Source organism: Lampetra planeri, chromosome 6, assembly GCF_965212315.1.
Source record: "Lampetra planeri chromosome 6, kcLamPlan1.2.h2, whole genome shotgun sequence".
NCBI lineage: Eukaryota > Metazoa > Chordata > Hyperoartia > Petromyzontiformes > Petromyzontidae > Lampetra > Lampetra planeri.
Window position 1 is genome coordinate 14,868,150 of NC_136112.1, and position 17,711 is coordinate 14,885,860.

General features: G+C 48.9%; 1 protein-coding gene across 1 annotated transcript in view; it reads right to left on the reverse strand.

The window, feature by feature from the left end:
- LOC144719594 (transforming growth factor beta receptor type 3-like) overlaps positions 1-16,896 on the reverse strand; it is a 76,357-nt gene extending 59,461 nt beyond the window's left edge. Inside the window, exon 1 of the mRNA XM_078595671.1 lies at positions 16,785-16,896. The gene's annotated coding sequence lies outside the window, so the exon portion shown is untranslated. The remainder of the gene's footprint in view (positions 1-16,784) is intronic.
- Between the last annotated feature and the right edge of the window lie 815 nt (positions 16,897-17,711).

The following is a 17,711-nucleotide window of genomic DNA, read 5'->3' on the forward strand; positions in this document are numbered from 1 at the left end:
CAAAACCTTAACTTTATCTTGTTCAATATCTATTCTTGGTTTTGCGTCAGATGTTGATTTGTTTACGCGTCGCAAGTTTTCTTTGGCTGTATTTATCTAAACCTCAGGTTTCCCACGAAAGAGAGACTTCTGGTCTCAATGGGCTCTTAATAATAATAAATAGCAATTCTCAAGACTGTCAATTCACTGCTGAATTGAGGTATGTTGACCATACTTCACCAACAAAAATGCCCAATATTTATGGTGCGAAACGAAGGTGTGTTTAAGACTCACTGGAAATTCCCTAGACTCAAAGTGCCACGTTAGAGCCTCATTTTGCGTGAATGTATCTATTCGCTCCCCTCACGGTTACATTCCTTGCCACGATCTATAGTCGCGATTTAATTCAAGAACTTATTATAATTTTTTTTAAACACCACTGTAAACGTAGCGGACTCTAGTGGTTGGAGGGGGTCACACGAACCCATTGCATTAAACACATACGAATCTAAGAACATTGATCGTCAGACGTGTGATTTGATGCTCTTACCGTGAGCATCGAATCCGTTACGATGATGTACATGTGGACGTACGTGTACTTCATCGAAATGGAATCGGAAGACAACTTAAATAAAATAACTTTATCGGTACCGAGGCTCCATCAAGGCCCTATGGGAGGGCACGTGGCACAGTTTGGCGCCAGCTATCAAGAGTGCAGTCGTGTCGCTACAGTTCTCTACGTTGAGTACAATGTCTTTAAACACAACGGCGCTTTGGATCTCTAAACAAATTTATTCTGAACCGATTGCGCGTTCCGAGATTCAGTGGCGAATGGGACACACCCTGCAACTTGCAGTGGTCCAACAACGGGAAAGGGTTAAGGTCAATTGATACTGGTAGGAACCTCCTGGTTACACCAGCCCATAGGGGATTATTGTGTCCGTCCGTCGTGCATCAAAAAATGGGAGGGGTGGGGCTGGGTGGAGAGGGGAGGGTGGGGAGGGGCTGGTCACCCCGTGGTGCCCTTATAAAACTCAACGTTTAACCTACTCACGCCGGCTTGTGCCCGCCCTCACAGTCGGGCATATTTGCGGAATACACCACGCCGCCGTTGACCCTGGCCATTGACCGACCAACCAACGTTCCTACCAGTTCCCTCCGCAGGAATGTGTTTAATGGATACCTTGGTACACCCCGAAAGTCAGCTCGAGCGGTTAACGTAGCCCAGCGGTAGCCCAGCGGTAGCGCATTCGCCACTTGTTGCAGAGGTTCATGGTTCGAATCCAGCAGCCGCCACGATTATTACTCGCGAGATGTTGACTACCTCACCTGGTATGCAGGAGGTAGTGGGTTTGATCCCGATCACAACTTGCGTATATGTGGAGTTTGCATGTTTCTCCACATTGTCGTGTGGATTTTCTCTGGGTTCCTAGGGTTTTCCCCCCCTCCACACATTTAGGAATCAACATGCGTTTAAGAATATATATGCTATACATTTTCACGTGAATAGCCACTTCATTGAGCTATTATTTGTGGCTGGGTCGCTTCTGTAAAAAAATAAAAAGAGCTATATAGCTCAGTGGGCCATACATGGTAAAATTAAACAGAGCAGTAATAGTTTGTGTACGGCGGGTGTAATACTCGCGATAATACTACGATAGCGGATGTTAAAGATCCCACGAACGCCACCCAACTCATAGACTCTCACCACCTCCGCGTTTAAACCGACGACACAATTTGGCACGTGTTTTTCTAGTTGCGCACCCTTGGAGTGTGCCGCGCGTTTGGTGTAATGTTGCTTTTGATAAAAAAAAACACCTTGACGTCATTGGCAAGAGTCGGCCCTCACATTCCTGCGCGAGGGAAAAAGAGATAGCGAACTCAAAAAAGGAGGCGCAAATGATACAATTGGGATTATACACAGCGATCGTTGCCCCCTACTGGCAAGGTCTCGCTTGCGAATCCGACTATCCTGTTCTCTTGGACTCCTCACCTGGTTAAAACAAAATAATAAAACAAAAATTCCATTGGAATGCACCTCACATTTGCCAAAGCCTCAATACAGCCAAATGGCTTCAATGCGGAGTGAAACCGCTGAGCGCCATCATGCGCGGGGCGGCTGGTTCTGATCGCAGCAGCAGCAGCAGCCGCGTGCTCAGCAGCTCCCCATGGTAAGGGGGGCAGCACTTGCCTCCCCGAGGAAAAAAAAAAGGAACAGAATCTTTGGCCAAGCGATTCATTTCACCCATCGCTACCGCAGCAGCAGTAGTAGCGGCAGAAATGGCGCGTTAGTTGCCTTTGTGGCTTCATCGTGAGTGGCCAATTGCGTCCCGTGAACTTAGATTAGAGCTGGGTTAAACTTCTCCTTAATGAGGGCCGAATCGACTCTCAAAAACACTTTTGGTCGGCAGCCACGGGTTAGCAAAGACAAAGACCCTCCCACCTATAGCCTTAACAGACTGTGTTGGGGGTGCTGTTAGCAAGCATTTATGAAGTCCGGCACGGCGCACGAAGGGGTGGGTGGGCCAGCACCACGCCTGACCACCTTTGTCTCCTCAGTGGCGATGTTTACACACCACACCAGGTACTCATTTAAGGCAAAGTCGACCTAGGGGAGGTCCAGGACACACACACACGCATGCCTCAGCCACTTCTGTCAAAGCAAGAGGCCCATGTCAGACAGAAGAGCCTTGGGAGGGACCATAAACCTAGAAACACCGCATCTTTGCTCCATTGAGAATATTATTCTCCGATACCAAATTATTGCGGCTAAGATGCCTTCAGTAACATGGCCCACTTTACTCTTTCCTTACATCCCATGTACATTTAAATGCAATCTCAAGCTGTAAATCCCCTTCTGTTTACATGTAATAGGGGGAGTGGGGGGGTTGGGAGGTTAACCAGAGTACCCAGAGCAAATCCACACGACCGAACAAGGGCGGAGTCGCACACAAGGGAATCCAAAAGATGGGACCGCTATCCCACTTGCTGTGCTGCCACTTGACAGCCGTGGGTTTTGGGAGTTTCACGGATCTACGCGATCCGCCGACCCTTGCCCCCAAAGCGCCGGATCGCACGGCCGGGGCACCGTGCCGACCGGCGGTTTTTGGCCTTTGCTGTGCGGCGTTCTTTAGCTGATGTGGTATAACGAGTGCGAATGTTCAAGGGTTTCTGTGTTCCTCCTTAGCTATTATTAAGTGTAACTATTCACGTGCCAATAAAAAAAGAGTGGTCATCAGCAAAAATATATTTTTAATGTAATTCTCATCAGGCCCCACAGTGTTAAAGTTGCCGTCTCCAACTTCCATCCCCACGAGTCCTCATGCCTCCATATTCGTGTGCGATGAAGAATGGCCATTGCCCACTACAATCACCTATTATTAGATTTTACCTTTTAAAGCCAAACTGTGTTGACTTTCTGTTATTTTGTGCATGTGCGCCACTGGCAACGCAGCAGCAGCAGCAGCAGCGTCACCAAATAATTTGTTTCGTTTATATATTGTAAAGATGTGTATGCACGTGTACGCACTTTAAACATAACAATGATAGTAATTGCCTACATTATCTCGGGGAAAAAAAGTCTCAATGACTCTCCAGAGTGTTTCAGGAAGGTCCCAGCATTTGCGGGTGTCTGGAAAAATTCCTTGAATATAAACATTGCTCACATCACAACCTTCACAACATTTCCTCTCGGTTTTCAAAGCACCACATTGTGAGTGCGATCTCCGACCGTAAGCCAGTGCGAGTCTGGTTGTACCCCCCACACACCCCCCCACCATCTTCCTGCTTCAAAGGAGGCGGGGGGGGTCATTGCCTGGAATGTTAGCGTGATATATTTGAGGATCATAGGTCGGAGTTTTTGACGCAGGCGGTGAAACTTTGTCTGGACTTGTACCCACGACTGCCAATGCAGTCTCCAGATTATTCAGAATGGATTTGCGTGTCAATATCCTAATGCCCTCCTCCACCAGACGAAGGCCAATAAATAAAAGTTGTCACGTGAACAAAATTGCCATTTAACGATTGGGCACGACGTTTTGCTTCTAGTTACGACCAGCAATCGGAAATGTTCTAAAGGGTTGGGTCTTAAATAGGTGGTGTGAAGTTATCGGTGCTCATGGACGCAACTTGCCTGATGATAACAGCTGTAACTAGCAGCGAAACGTCCGTACCAAATTGTTAAACATGTTGCGAGATCGCTCTCCAGCAACACACGGTTGTGCTGAAGCAGTAATAAGTCGTCACGTTTGTTCAATCACTTGACAATTGTTATTACATTGGCTGCATCGGGTGGAGGAGGGTGTACGACACACATTTTTACTCACGGGATCCGACCGCAAAATCATATCGGGTCGCAAAAGCCTACGACGTGTTAAAATGCTGTTTTTCTAATTAATAAAATGAAAAAGCGATGCACATGTTGGAGGAAAGGAAAGCATGTAGAGAGAACCCATGCATACACGAGGGTACAACACTCAACAGCCGAGTCAGACACTCCATGTGGTGGAACAGCTCATCAGGGCCAAGAGTCTCACAAACACACGATCCACCAGCCCTCGCCTAAAAAAATTGCTCGATTTTGCCTGTAGGCTTTCCGGACCAATATTATCGAGCGTCATTCGTCAAAGCAAGCGAACACGCTGGACTGGTGTCAACCTTCTGGGTCCCATCAGCAAAATTGGGCTTGGTAAATGAATGCCGGATGAGCTCATCGCGACGGCCGTCCCCGTAGAGACGGGGGACGGACGATACTGCCAATGCCTCGGGTGGGGATCACGGCTGGACACATCTGGCCGAGAGCCGCTTGACAGGATGGCCCGGGTGGGTGGGGAGTGGGTGCCACAGAGTTAGGGAATTGGGGGTGGGGGGTAGAATGTGGGGGGGGGGGGAGTTGGGGACTTGGGCCTGGCTCCAAAGCTCCAGACCCCCCCTCCACCCCCTACCCCCCCCACTGTTTCGGCGTGCGGAAGCGATGGGGGCCCATTGTGGCCGCGAGCATCACTTTCACGATCAGAGCAGCTCCGGAAACGCCTGTCCAGCCCTCGAGCGGAGAGGAGAAATCCCCACGAGAAAAAGGAGGCGCAGGAAGAGGAGGAGGAGGAAGAGCGGCAGTGGGAGGAGGACGAGAGGAAGGAGGGGGTAGGAGGGGGTCACGGGACACGAGACGAGCTGACGCCACCACCCCCCCCTCCGCCCCCCATCACCGCGGAGAACGCCTGGGGCTGAGAGCCCAGCAGGGAGCCCTGGGCTACAGACCCGGTGGCCACACCGACACAGGGGCAGGGATCGGCCAGGGTTAGAGTTCGAAGAAAGTTCACGTCCAGGCAGAGGGATAGGGGTTAAGATGATCAGTAGGATAAGGGTTATCGGCATTGTTAGGGGAAAGGGAGCTGATTTTGTGAGCTTTACGTTTGGTTTCGTGGCAGGAGTTAATGTTAGGGCTGGGGGTCAGATTCATGTTACGGAGCCGATTTTGAGCTTAAGGTTCAGGTCGGTGGCAGGAGTTAGAGCTGGAGGTCATATTCACGTTACAGTTGACGGCAGGGGTGGGGATTATGGGATCCTTTGGGTTTGGGATTGATACCGACGCTTAGTGTTGGTGGTCGGGGTTAGGGCTAATGGCGGCGGGTTGGGTTGTGGTTTGGGATAGGGCTGGTGGTCAGAGTTAAGTTGGCGATAGTGGTAGCGGTTCGGGGTTGGGGTGACGCTTGGAGGCGAGGCCAGGCAGGGCTTTAATCTGGAAGTTTAGAGCCAAGGGACACATCTATATGGGGTTGGTGCAGGTGGGGTTGATGGATCACATGGAGATCGTCTTTTGCTTTGGGACTCCCAGTCGCTGTGCTGCAAGGATGACGACAGCACAAATCGCAGTACAGCAAATATCCGTGACGATATTTTGGTGTCATCCCCTCGCATGCGTGGGTTTTCTCCAGGCACGTTGGTTTCCTCCAATGCGCAAAACACTTAAACTTATAACAAATATAAATATTTCAATGAAGGGCCCTCGTTGCAATGAGTCGAGGCTCAGCGAGGCTTTTCTGGTTTAAAAAAAAATCACCAACTGCACTGCAAGGCTATACCCCATGTGTATGTATACCTGTCCGTGCGTGCAGAATTCTAAATCAGAGAAATTCGTCAATTTTCCACAGACGCACTTTCATTCTAACCGCCACGGTTCAATCCCTCAGCCGCCCAGGAACCCCTCACCGAGTCTCAAGACACATTTTCAGGAGGGTCCTGCACCGAGATGTTTTAGCCAATGGAGTGTGTGTTTGCCCGAGGGAGGGAAGGTCGCTAGCACCAATGCGTACTCGTGGGCGACATTCAAACATATTTACGAATTGGTTCTCATCCTGCTCGTTGTGGTGTCATCTCCCGGCGAGGTAGGAGGAGTCTCACGCACCAAATCGTCTCTGCGTGATGATCCACCAAATCCACCCTCTACGACGCCTTTCATTACGACCACGGAGTGAACACACTTTAAACATCGTATTGCATGTATCATATTGTGAGAACAAAGCCCTTTGCAAACAATGGTGTTGACATTGTACTTTGATTAAGGTAAGGCCTCGTTAATTATGGCAAGGCCTCGTTTGTAAGCCACGTGGTAGGGCGACAGTCACGTCACCCTGCAATCAGAGGAGCTGAGGAGCAAAACGTTCTTGATCAACAAAAGGGGTTTTCTGCTACTCAACAGCTTTTATCAGTGCCACAATTCACATGCCCATTAAAAAAAATGGTTATTAGAACATAACATTTAAAAAAAAAATGTTCTCAGACCCCATGGTGTAAATAAGTCAGAATCAGAATTTTGATATAAACCGGAGGAAATTCGAGGAGGTATTAAGCAATTTTTCATAGATGACCAGTAGCAGCTCTCCAACTCCGAATATCCACTCAGTCTCTCCGATCGAGAGGATAATCAGAACATTGACGGGCCACTGGGCAAATCTCCTTTTATCAATGTAGGATTAAAGATGCAAGCCACAGTCGTGCGGATGGAGCCGTGCAACTCAAACCACCGACCACGTCGTAAGCCACAGTAGTCTGCGTGCCTGCAGCAGAAGAGGCGCAGCAAAGCTACACGATCTTTCTTGTCGCCCTCTCGTCGCTAGCAGACCTCGACATTGGCAGAGCTCTTGAACATATTTCCATTCGCAAGAATAGCAGCATGGGCTTTGAAGAAGGGTCATTGCCCCAAATGTCGTCTATTTTATGTTTGTTTCTATTGAAAGTCACAGGGTTATTGACGAATGTGTTGAGGTTTGTGTGTGTGTGTGAGAGAGACGCTCAACAGGATTTGCTGGGGAATGAAACTTGTCATTCCGAAATAACGGCGATGTCTCAACATGATGGGGCAGTCACGTGGCATGACCGTGTTTAAAGTAGGGGCCATGCAATAACTCGGTGAGGGGGGGGGCAGAGATTGGGGTAGGGGGACGGTGGTTCGACACGCTGAAATGCGAGACGCATTTTGAAGTGGTCCAACGTTTTCCGCCCTGAAAACAGGAAAACAAAAACCTCGACCCTTGGTTGGGTAAAATAAAAAATGCAGAAGAATGATCACGCAAGATGCAGAACACATGGACGCATCGAACAGCGGCCTCACGGCCAACAGACAAATCAGGGATTACAGCACCCTGATATGCAAATGACTAATGACTAGTTGCTTCGATGTAGTTTTCTCGTCGGTGATGGTGTTAAACTGGGCTTAACTGCTCATTAAATATGTTCTTAGGTACCGTCGCTGTCGTGGAGAGGCGGGGCGGGGGGGGGGTCATTAAAATATTTTCTGGAGCTCAGCCCCGGACAGTTGCAATTAAAACAAAGCCCCAGAGTTACATATTTTACCAGCATTTTTTGGACTTGACTCTTAAGAATTTATAAGTGGGAGCCCCCCCCACCTTCAGTAGGGGAGGGGGGCTCGGTCCCCTCTAGTTTCGGCCCAACTCCTTGATAGACGTCACCAACACTACGGCAACGGATCATCCCGCGTGGGACTCTGCCGCTCCGAAATAGGACCCCCATCTCGAAATGCCCCACACCGCCCCCTCGGAAAAAACATAAACCAGCAGGAAATAACCATTTAGGTGACCACGCATTTGACCCCGAAAATTACGTCAAGTTACAAAGTGGCGTTGTTTTTTCATCGTCTGCGATCCCCCCCCCCTCCCCTCAAACGTCCTGAGGGGGGTCCTGTTGCGAATTAGGATTTGACCTCTCGAGTGACCTTGCATTTGACCCCAGAGCCGAGGTCAAAATTTCAAAAGTTCTAATTTTCTCGGGCTCATTCGTCATGAATAAAATCTGCATGGACAACATCGTGGCTTTAGCCCAGTGGCAAGATGGCTACGTTAATCATCGTTCACTCAGAATGAGCGATGTTACGTAGCTAAAGGCTCACAATCCTACGCACGATAATGAAATAAGGAGACAACGGAGGACAAATTGAGATCTGGACGGCCTGAAGTAACAAGCTAGCAACCCTGCCCATTAAAGGAGCCTCCACACTTTGTCAGTAAACTTGACAGTGCTTAGAAATGCGCACACGTAGAAAAGGGCGCACGAGCGAATACCGATGGGGAATACTCACGTCTTGCCTCGCGCAGGTACACAGCGTAGCAATCTGTTTTTTTACTATTACACGTATCCAACTATTACACGGAAAAATATAAAAGTATTTATTTCGCAAGCCATCAGCATTGTTTCAAGACGAGCAAAAATCTGGACCGGATTTGACATTCAATGTCTCATCAGCAGTCATGCTCGCTTGAATCAATGTTGGTGAACCGTCGATCTGACAGGCAATGACACTCTTTTTATGATACGAGTGCATAGTTTGACGTAAAATTAATATTATAAATACCCAAACATAATCTTGGGCGACGTACATGAGAAGCAGATGTTGTCTGCTCACTTATTTTATCTAGGTTTCTCCACGACGACGGTAAAAGTTAGAGACTTTATTTTACAGAGCACTTTTCTTCGTGTAAAAATTTCTTTAAAAAAAAAACACCCTCCAGAGATCTGGGCATCGGTACCGCGATTTATAGCGACACATTGGAGGGGGGGGGGTTTGTAGCGATCGTGAAATCATGTCACGTGACCCCGGAAGGACACTCTTTATTTTGCCACGCACAGGTATCAGAAGCAGCCTGTGAAGAGCTCCCTTTAAACATGAAGGGACTACCGCTCGGTAGAAACATTGAAGCGACGGTCGAAAAAAAACAACTGCGCACTTCGTCATTATAGCCAGGCGTTAATGTCTCACTCGAAAAAATTTCTGAACGTTGCTAGGCTTGGAATAGGGATATTTGGCGTAAGGCACTACAACTAGGATACGGGCAAGCCTCTTCATAACAACCCTTGTTATTGTTCCTGATTCAAATTTATAAAACGAGGCAAAATAAGATTTTTTAAAAACACCGCGAGATGGAAGTGGCATGTTGAGCTGATTCCCAGAACAGGGTTCAACTTATAACGAGAAATGTACATCATAAACGCAGCTTCAGGGCCATTGTTTGCACATTAGCTGACTGTGCGTTTGAACGCTGCAGAGCAATGGTCATTAAACAAAGTAGTGAGTTTATTTGAAGTAAAGGGCTGTCTCCCTGGCGACAGTAATGTGTGATGATGTTTTTTCCGTTTGTCGTCTTGAGCCAGTGGTGAAAATTCCACATTCCTATGGGCGAGGCTAGTCTATAAATGAGAGGAAAAAAAGCATGCATCATCATAATCCACCCAGACTTGGCCACAATGAAACAATTGAAACTCTAAAAATAAACATCGTGACTCCATAGAATGCAGAATTATATATTTTTATTCGTAGTTATACATATAAAACGTTAATGTGACAATACAATTTTTTTTCAATTGTACCATTCATCAACATTTTGGTCAAGAATGACATCTGGTTGGAAAAATACGCATTCACTTTGGTCAAAGGTGAACGGGCTTTCAGTTTGGTTTTCCCATAGGAATGTGGAATTTCCACCAACGTCTCAAGACCATGATCATGCTTAGCATCATCTCTGGAGTCGCTAAAGTTACAACCAAGTTGTGACAAGGCATTACGTGAACTGAAATCACAGCAGTTGTCCTGTGGAAACAGGTCCATGCAACAGGAACGTGGAGTTTTCACCATCAAGACCATCATCAACAACTCTCTGGGGCCAATAAATTGGAGCAATTTTGTGATACTGCACTACTCTCTATATGTGGTTGTCCTGTGGAAGACCTGTCCCTGGCATAGCAACGTGGAATTTCCGCCACCGGCTCAGAGCCGCCCCAACACTCATTTTAGGATAGACAACGTTAACACTCGTTTGAGCCGAGACGAATACTTCATTTGACTATGGACTTGCCCACATTTCAGGCTGAGTGGACCACGAAGAGGCACGTGCTGCACGAGCACCGGGTCGCACCGCAGACAGGCGGCGCTTCAGCGCCCGCACCATCGACTCGCCGCCGCTGCCGCCGCCGCCGCCGCCACCGCCGCGCAAGAGAAACGGCCACGGCAAGGAGCTGGGCCACAGGGACGAGCAAGACCCCGGTGCGACGTGGGCAGGACACGTGGTGCGAGTGGACAAGAGTGGGCACTACGTGGGGGCGGCGTGTCAGGATTCTGCGCCAGTGTACAGTTACTCTCGTCTGGACAGGCCCTAGCAGTGGCCCTCGTGCGCACGTGTAAGTAATGAGGCACGCTCCGCGACGCGACGCGCCGCGCTACGCCACGGCCCCCCCCACCGGCCTCCCGCTATGGTCCGCAAAGCTAAACAAGATAGATTTTTTTTTCACCCTTTCTGCATTTTTTGGTCTGTAAAATTTTCTTTGTCTGTACAGGTCAATGGAATGTTTTCTACTAAACAGTTTGATAAATCAGAAAAAAACATAGATCTTCATTACCTTCAATTTTCTTTGTCTGGGCAGCTAAACAACTAATTTTTTTCTGCCCTGTAAGGCTGTAAGGTTTTATGCGCGTCTGTGTTTATGCGCGCCTGTGTGTGCGCGTGTGTAAAAATCGACGTAGCCTAAAATGAGTACCGGTGCGGTGTGTAAACATCGCCACTGGGGAGACAAAGACGGCCGGGCGTGGTGCTTGCCACCCACCCCCTCGTGTGCCGTGTTGGTCTTCATTAGGTGCTCGCTAACAGCACTTGCCCCAACAGTCTGTTAAGGCAAAAAAATGTGATCTTTGTCTTTGTTTTGTTAAAGTATGCACGTAGATACAATGTGTAGGATTTTCCAAGAAAACTATAAAATCTTATCTATTACACCTTCAAGTGTGGTGTTTATGCTGGCCCCTTGGCATTTTGGGCCTTTGGGCTGTGTGCACTGCAAATGCGATGCTAAAAAACAAATATGCATCATGTATGTATGTATACAACATAATTACAATCTGACCGCATCTCAAGATCCTGCATAAAATAGGGGAGCACGCACTTCATAGGGACTATTGGAAGCAAAGAGGGTTTTTTTGTGGGAGGCTACAGGATGCAGATGGCACAGAAATGTGCAATTAAATATATTTTAGCGACCAAATATGAATTAGCGTCGGATTCAGTAAGCCTGGCGACGGGGACGAGTGTCGAAACAAGTTCAGAGTTTGCTTGTTTTGAAACAATGCTGCTGAAATGATGCACTCTCAGAAGGCCATGTGGATGATGGGCCGTGTAAGGAATGCTTCTATTTGTTTTTTTTAATGAGACCAATACGAGGCTCAGTTGATGAGACACTGCGTGTCGAAACTGCTCGAGTTTGCTCGTCTTTCAACGTATTGTCGGTGCATATACAACATTACGAATAATTAATCATACAACCTGGATTCATAAATTGCCTCCAGTGCGATCTCTCACGTGGCATGTAGCGAAGGGGCATACACTTGGGGAAGAGGTGATGATAGCAAGAGGGCCGAGCAGTGGAAAAGTGGAGAAACTGGAGAGGGTTGGACTGTAATGCATGGGTCCCCTCGGGCGTGGGCAGAGGGGAAAATGAAAGTTTAAGTTTCGTCTTCTTGGTTCTTTCGGTAAAGTCACGTAGAAGGGAAATAATAAAATAATAAATCTAAAACATTATAAAACACAATTCTCACGACGTTTCGGCCACAACGCAAGCAGCCGTCCTCAGGTGCTTGTGTTGTGGCCGAAACGTCGTGATAATTTATTTTATTGTTTTATTTTTATTATTTTATTATTTCCCTTCTACGTGACTTTACCAAAAAAACCAAGAAGATGAATCCCTGCAGTCACGAAAGCTTTAAATCGAAATGTAAGTTTTGTGCTTAAGGAGTGAGATGGAGTTAATATTATAGACCACTTTGGGGCGCGGGGGCTGAGGAGACATCTTAGACAAGAGGGGCAGCAGAAGAGAAGAAGTGACCACCTGCAAACTGGAGGTAAACTGCGGGCTTTGCCAAGAAATCATGGGCCAATTGGTGGGTGGATTCGCAGTGGAGTTGGAGAGTATTGTGTGCAGTGTGGAATTGATAAAAAATAAATTCCCAAACAGGGCCGTCATGAATCATTAACAAAAACCTTCATCATTTTTAGCCATGTCAATTGACCGGTGAATAAAGAATTGCCCACGCCATCTTGGCCAGGGGAGTCATTTGACAATATTTCACCGTTTGTTTAGTTTGTTGTCCTTCCCCCGCACCTCCGATTAAGACGGTTGGCTACGTGCAGTGCAAAGTACTCGTTTGATCAATTCCAGAGCGATGACGGTCAGCATCAACACCGGGGCAGATGTAGATGGTCGAACGCGCGTGGCGCTTACCACCACAGCGACATCGCGCCCTGCCGCCGCCCCCAGTGATCTGCGGACCTTAATAGGTGCTCACCAACAGCTGTTCCCCACAGAACGTTTAAAAAGGCGTTGCGAGTCGAAGGGTGCTCCGTGAACAAACGGCGCGTGCCTGTGCACGCACGTGCCGTCGGCCCTTATTTAGGAGCTGGCTTTCGAGCGGGGATAATAGCGTGTATAATAACGGCGATAAATCAGAACACGCGGCCTGTGCCTGCAGTCTGCGTGCGAACACAGCCGTGCTGTGCATGAACTCAGCTGTGCGCATACGCAGGTGACATGGGCCCCGAGGCAGCGCGTTCACCGCTTGTTGCAGAGGTTCGTGGTTCGACCCCGAGCGGCCGCCCCGGTTATCACCGCGGGTGTAATAACCACGATAATACCAGGGTCAGGATCGCAACCCACGACCTCCTGCGTTACCAGGCGAGGGAGTTAACATTTCGTCAAAGAGACGCTGCGCGCCGCGGGAGTAGAGTCGAGGATGTAACGAATGGCGAAAGAGCAAGGAACGGGAAAAGGAAGGGAAAAGATAGAGAATTGTAAATAGGAGGAAAAGGATGCAAAAAGAGAGGAGAAAAAGGGGGAGCCGAGGGTCAGGAGAGATGAGGATATGAAGGAAGAAGCTGCATCAGGGCCTCGACGCTGCTGCATTGAGCGCCGTCCGTTTCCACAGTGCGTGGTGGCGGGGAGAGGCGAGGGATTTGGCATGGCCACACACAGAAATCACGTGACTTACGGGAGGCTTCAGCTGATTTAGGAGACGTAGGAGTGGATGATTTAATCTCTACCAGTTTCTCGCTTTTATAAAAAACCAGATGATTCGCATCGTGTGCAAAGGGCATCGTGGCGTTTGCGATATGCCCCAGAGTTTGGTGATGAGAGACATCACTGTGTGTGTTTTTTAAGCGGGGGTGGACAAACACTTTGGGAAAAGCAAACATTGTCCGGAAACAACACGAGTACCGGGCCACGCGCGTCAAACCACGACGCGCGTCCCAGCACGCGAGGCAGGCGGAGCGGAGAGACCCCGCGAGTAATGGAAGAGAGAGGCTCTCACGCACCCATCAAGTTAACTTTTTTGAGGCAACGGGCTTTTCTCTCACGTACACGCATGTTGAACTTCTTTCACACTGCACTCATCGTAGCGACCAAACCAATCACAAGACCCCGACGTACGTACGCGTGCAGACCTACGGTCACACCACTACTGGAAGAGGGTCTCTTCCCCACACTGTGTGGATCCTGGTGGGTTATTTGACCATACTTTACCGCAGTCAATCGTCACGGTGGGTTTGTGAAGCTAGACGGGGTGGGGGTAGTTGGGGCGGAGCAAAGATGTGGAATGACAGAAGCACAGTCCAACTTTAGATGTGGATGCACTGCCGTCTGCTCCCCACAACGTAGCCATGCACCCTGTCACCTGTTTGGGCATCGTGGTCACCCATCAAAATGCTATCCAGGCTCAAGCATGCTTGGCTTTTGAGATCCGATGGGATTGGGCGTATTCCTTCTGGGTTGATTTGGTTGTAAGCCAGACAAAGACACCAAAAACAGGACTCTGACCCACGATATCTTCACAAAACAATGACACACTGATCCACCCTATGCAGACACGCTGATCCACCCTATGCTTGCTGACACACCGACCCTGGTACTCAAGACTCTGCTGCACAGATATTTGACACAAAGCTTTTACACAAGCACTTGACACACACACTTTGAAAATTCAACACGTATGTTTGGGGCCGTCCATAAATGACGTCCCGCACCTGGGGGGGGGGGGGGGGTCAGACATTTGTGACGACGGGGGGGGGGGGGGGGTTTGAGAAATGTGACGTCACTTAAAAATGCGCAACTTTTAATAAATATAGAATTGTTGTAACACTAATTTTGATTAATTTTCATTATTAACTATTTGATTATTTAAATTTACTAAGGTCACCTTTTATTTATTCCATGAAGGAGCATTTTGCTTCTCCATGGGAGAATGGAGAAGCATACATTTTGATTTTTTTTATGATTATTATATTATTAAACATTTTGATTCTAATGATTCTACCATGGCTTTTCATTCTGTGGAATGAACATATGATTGTTATAATTGTAATCTGCATTTTGCTTCGTTCTACTACAAAGTTTCAAGTATTTTTTTTATAGTTATAATTACTTTTAATATTTTATAATTATAAGATAATTTCAATATAATATTCTGAACATCTGCAGTTTTAATTAGACGTTGAATATTTAAGTGAATTTTATGCTAAATTTAAGTTTTCCAACGCCTCCTTTTTAATACGTGTTTTCGCCTGCAACATCAGAGTGCAGCGCCACATTAAATTCGCACTACAATGACAATAGTTTAAAGCGATTTGGAGCATGTTTATTTTAAAAATGGAATTATGGTTTTGGGGGGGGGGGGCAGAGCTTTGTGACGTCATATTTGAGGGGGGGTCTGACTTTGTGACGCCGTGTGACGAGGGGGGGGTCAAAAATCGTCCAAAATCGCGTGACGTCATTTATGGACGGCCCCTTTGTATATCACTTAACGAAAGCAGCCACACATTGACAAGGACTCCCCTTTAGCCTGATGGAGTGCTGCTGGATGGAGCAAGTGTTGTCGGCGAGTGCCTATTAAGGTTGGTCGTGCATACTTGATGATGATGATAATGATGCACAATTTTTTTTAAAAATATCTCCGGTGTGCAACTGTGGTCCCCCAGAACGGACCGTGGAACATAACGCGACTCAATACCGGATTCAGAAAGACGAAGCAGGAGGCATCATCATCACCATCACAGCAAAGAAGCACCACTACTCCTGACGCAATCGCCTGGCTCATCATCCACCACATTGTAACATTATAGTCGTTGATCTAAATCCACATCAGCCAACGGAAGAAGCCCCTCCGATTAGCACGATTGAGCTACGTACGGTGCGAACAAAGTTCAACATACATACAAGCAGGCGGAGGAGTGGTTAGCACCATGCGCGCACAAGCCACTTTGGGTCTATTACTGATGTTAGGTTTAATTAATCCACAACTACTCTAAATACGATGCTCATGTTAGGCGGAGTCAACGTAGGGTCGCGGGGTGGACTCCATATCGGTTCCGACAGCAATTTACACAGATTCTGTGCATGACCAGAAAATGAAATCCGGTTTTGCGGGACGGTAGTGTAGTGTACTGTACAAATCACACCACCACAACACCACGAATACACCACCAATACTCACTACAACACCACTAAAACAGAACCACTCCCCACCACCAATACAGCACCACTCCCCACCACAACACCACCACCACACCACTAACACAACACCACTCCCCACCACAACACCACCAACACAACACCACTCCCCACCACAAACCACCACTCCCCACCACAACACCACTAACACAACACCACACCCCACCACAACACCACCACCACTAATACAGCACCACTCCTCACCACAACACTAATACAACACCACTCCCCACCACAAACCACCACTCCCCACCACAACACCACTAACACAACACCACTCCCTACCACAACACCACCACTCCCCACCACAACACCACTAACACAACACCACTCCCCACCACAACACCGATTGAAAGTTGGCCTATGACCCAACCACCCGGAACGCGCCCAGACCTCGCAAGCTCAGCCGGTCTGGGCCTGTGCGTCGCTTGGGGTGTTTGCGACCAGCGCGTGGCGCCAACAGGGTGCCACAGCTTGGCTACGTACGGCGCGAAAGAAGTCCAACATTCACGCGTACAGCCGGCACTGGCCAGCATGGCAAGGTCAATAACCCCTCCACGACCCGCAACTACGTGGGGGCGGGGAGGGTCGCTCATCCATCCATCAGTGGAGTGATCCATAGGGAGCGGTGGCTACTACTACGACTACAATACTAACTGTGCGCATATGCACAGCGCGAGTTGGACTTTTAAATGGAACAGCAAGGGGTTCGCGTGCAGCAAGAGGAGGGGAGTGGTGGCGGTGCGACTCACATCGCCTCCCCTCGTGTCGTCTCCAGTGCCTCCCCTCGTCGCCTGTGCTCCAAGTCGCGGTCGTCGCGGTCGTCTTCCCCCACGCGTCTCCTCGCCACTGCGTTTCGTGAGCGAGTGGGAGCGAGGCGCCCAGATTTTAAACGGATGCGGGGGGGAGGGAGAAGGCGGGGAGGGAGAGAGGAGGAGGGCGTGCAATGATGATGTGGAGCGGTGGCGCAGTGGTTAGCGCAGTGCGCTGCGAACATCGCGATCCGAGTTTGACTCCCACTCACGGCTTGCGCTGATGATGTGGAGCGGTGGCGCAGTGGTTGGGGCAGTGCGCTACGAACCCTGTGATCCGAGTTGGATTCCCACTCACGGCTTGCGCTGATGATGTGGAGCGGTGGCGCAGTGGTTAGCGCAGTGCGCTGCGAACCCCGCGACCCGAGTTGGATTCCCACTCACGGCTAACGTCGGTGACGTATATCTGAACCGGTTCTGGCTCTACCCTAGGTGGACTCAACCTTTAAATGAGTACCCGGTGCGGTGTATAAAACGTCGGCATTTAGGGAGACAAAGGCAGCCGGGCGTGGTGCTGGTCATCCACCGACTCGTGTTCCGTGCCGGTATTCATAGGTGCTCGCTAGCAACACTTGCCCCAAACTGGTCTCTGAGGCTAGAGGGTGTGGTGGGGGGCATATTTGTCTTTGTAATGGTGTGCGCGATGGGAGAGTGTCGGATGATGAGCGTGTTCATCACCGTGTGTGGGACGTCGTGTGTGCGTGGGGGAGGCTCGTGAAGGACGCTGATGCTGCTGCTACTGAGCAGTTGGAGGCAGTCGCCCTCCAGCAGCAACAACGGAGGGCAGAGCGACAACAACGAGCGGCTAAGATGCTGCCGAGTTGGCAGAGTAGGGGGGGGGCACAAGCTGGGTGCATCTGCCAGCTA